Source organism: Elephantulus edwardii, unplaced genomic scaffold (assembly GCF_000299155.1).
Source record: "Elephantulus edwardii isolate Elephantulus edwardi_28Jun2011 unplaced genomic scaffold, EleEdw1.0 scaffold00018, whole genome shotgun sequence".
Taxonomy (NCBI): domain Eukaryota; kingdom Metazoa; phylum Chordata; class Mammalia; order Macroscelidea; family Macroscelididae; genus Elephantulus; species Elephantulus edwardii.
In genome coordinates, this window is record NW_006399768.1 from 30,651,153 (window position 1) to 30,654,467 (window position 3,315).

Genomic DNA, 3,315 nt, shown 5'->3' on the forward strand with positions numbered 1-3,315 from the left:
TGAGATTGTTTACAGCTTTAGTTTGCTTGGCTCCACAGTCAACACTCTTGACACCAGCAGCCAGGAAATGAAAAGAAGTATTGTGATGGGAAAGTCTGCTGTTAGGGACCTCTCCAGGGTACTGAAGAGCAATGGTGTCACTCTAGAGACTAAGGTGCTCCTAATACAGACCATGATATTTGCAATCACTTGCTGTGCATCAGAGAGTTGGACAATGACTAGGAGGACAGAAGAAGAATTGATGCCTTTGAGCTGTGGTGCTGGAGAAGAGTACTAAATTTACCATGGACAGCTAAGAAAATGAACAGGTTCATCCTAGAGAGTGTTAAACCAGGCTACTCTTTAGAGGCAAGGATTCGGAATCTTTGTCTGACATACTATGGACATGTTGCAAGGAGGGACCTGTCCTTGGAGAGTGATGTCATACTAGGGAGTGAGGAGGAACAGCGCAGAAGGGGAAGACCTTCTAATAAGGTGGATTGATTTTGTGACTCGGGTAATCAGGTTGGGTGTGTCAGAAAGAGTGAGTTTTGCACAGGACAGAGAAGGGTTTAGGGCTGTTGTACATAGGGTCACTATGAGTTGCAACCGACTCGACGGCACATAAAAACAACAACAGTTTGGAAATAAGGCCTCGATATGAGGAATTACCCTGGAAATAAGGTGACAGAATTTTATATAACCAAGTATTCACACATTGAAATTATAGTTTTACATAATGTACATGGTTTTTATAAACTTGGACTTCATCAAGTGGAATGCACAAAATTCACATCAGTTTGATCTAGAGAAAAGGAAGAATATTGGTATCAGTGAGAGCATACCTACGGTCTGACTGCCGAACAGACCATCAGAACAGTTTTGCTTGAACTTGCTTATATGAAAGTTCAGTAGAGAGTAAAGAAAATGAAAACAAATCAAAGAAAACCAAAACAGAACCCTGAGTTTATCCTACTTGAATAGTAGAGATCATTTCAAGAATAGATTTGACACATTGAGCACTAGTGACTAAGTTCAAATGACTTTGAGTTGACATCAAAAGTAGCATACATCAAAGTCTCTAAATAAGAGAGAAAAGATGGAAAAAATCTAAGATTAATGTCAGAAAAAGTATTAAAAGTTTGTTATCAATATATAAAGCAAATGAAAGAAATGAGGACATGAGAAAATGGAACAGATTTCAACAGGCAGTTCAAGAAGACAAAGTATTTCCATGGCATGTGCAAAACCCCAGAATTAAAAAATCCAAAGGGAAGAACACATTCAACATTTTCAAGTTTAAAAAAGTGAAGTATTGTATTTTAGGGCATTATTTTTATCATAGGAGTATGCAATGAGGGTTGTAGAGTGGATTATATTTGGGGCTAGGGGGGGGGTTTGGGGAGGGGCGGGGGGGGGGGATTGTGTACCAATGAGGGAATTTTTCTTTTGTGTTTCAAGGAGAGGAGCAAATGGGGGGGAGGGGGAAGGGCTTTGTGCGGGGAGAAGAGTGCAACAATGAATGAATGGAATCTCAAAATCTCTGTAGATGTTCATTGAAATAAAAAATAAACAACCTAAATTTAAAAAAAAAAAAGTGAAGATAAAATTACATCTTAAATTGGAATATTGAATCAAGCTATTGGTAAAATATTAAATAATACAAGAAGCATAAAAATAAGATGTAGAGAATACAGTCTTTACAGCAAAAATAATAAGTCAATGTACAGTCATTTCAGGAATTAGCATTTGATAAAAAATTGAAGGAAAAGTAAAAAAAATACAAAAGAAATTAGAGGAAAAGTAGACTAGAAATTGGTAGAATACAAACAGAGGTGTTTCAACGAACAGTTGGAATACTGGAAATCATGAGCTGTATTTGTTATGTGCCATCATGTTGACCTTGACCCTATGCACAAAAGCTCTGAATACTGCTTTATCTGAGCCAGTCTCACTGTCTCTGACACAACTACTCTCATTACCCCAATTATTGTGTCAATTCATCTCCTCTGGGATCTTCCACTATCCCTTGACCATTCCGTCATGATATCCATCTCCAAAGTCTGGTCTCTCCTGGCTACATGTCCAAACTATGTGAGATGGAGACTCAAAATCCTTGCCTCAACAGAGCACTTTGGTTTCATCCCCTCTAGGACAGATCTGTTAGTTCTCTTGGTATTCCATGGTCTGTTCAATACTCTTCTCCATCATCACAACTCAAAGGCATCAATTCTTATTCTATCATCCTTAGCCATTATCCAGCTTTCTGATGCATGGAAAGTACTTACAAAGACAATGTCCTGGATCCTAGTGCACTTTAGTCTGGAGACTGGTATCCTTGCTTTTCAGCACTTTGGAGAGGTCTCTGATAGAAGATTTTTCTAATGCAATTTGTCTCTTGAGTTCCTGATTGCTGGTGCCAATAATGTTGTTTGTGTAAACAAGTAAGTAGAAATAGTTAACAATCTCAATCTCTTCTCCATCTGTCCAGATGCTATCGCCAATTAGCTCACTGGTGAGAATCTTTGCTTTCTTGATGTTGAACTTTATTTGATCCATATTGCAGACTGCAGTCCTTGTCCCTCTGCAGCAAATACTTTAGGCTCTCCTCAGTTTCAGCAAGCAAGGTTGTGTCATAGAGATTTTTGCTGAGTCTTCCTCCAATTCTAACGCCACATTCTTCCTCATCAAGTCCAGCCTCTTGAATTAATCTGTTCTGCATACAGATTGAAAAGGTATGGAAACGTAACATATCCCTGACACCCTTACAGCAGTCCTATTAACAATATATCTGAACCACGCCCTATATTGTGCAATCCTCACAATTTCTGATACATTCAAGCCCATTGCTACAGTCACTGTGTCAATCCACTTGGTTGAGCATCTTCCTTCTCTTTTCCCAGCCCTCCATCTCCCAATGCAAGATGTCCTTCTCCAAGGAATAATATCTCTCAGCAACATGCCCAAAATATGTGAGACAGACCTTTATCAACTTTGCCTCCAAGAAGAACTCTGAGAACACCTTTTCCAAGACATACATGTTTGTTCTTTTGGCAGTCTGTGGGACCTCCAGTGCTCTTCTCCAGCATTACAGTTAAAAGACATACATTATTCTCCTGTCATCCTTATTTCTTGTCCAGCTCTCAGATGCATAGCAAGTGATTCAAACTTGACTTCCACCTGCAGAAAGCTGAAACAGGATCCACATCTCACACCATACATAAAAATCATCTCAAGATGTATCAGAGACCTGGGAGTAAAGGCCAAAACCATAACTTTCATAAAAGACAAACTAGGATCAAGCTTAGAAGCACTAGTCCAAGGTATAAAGAGACT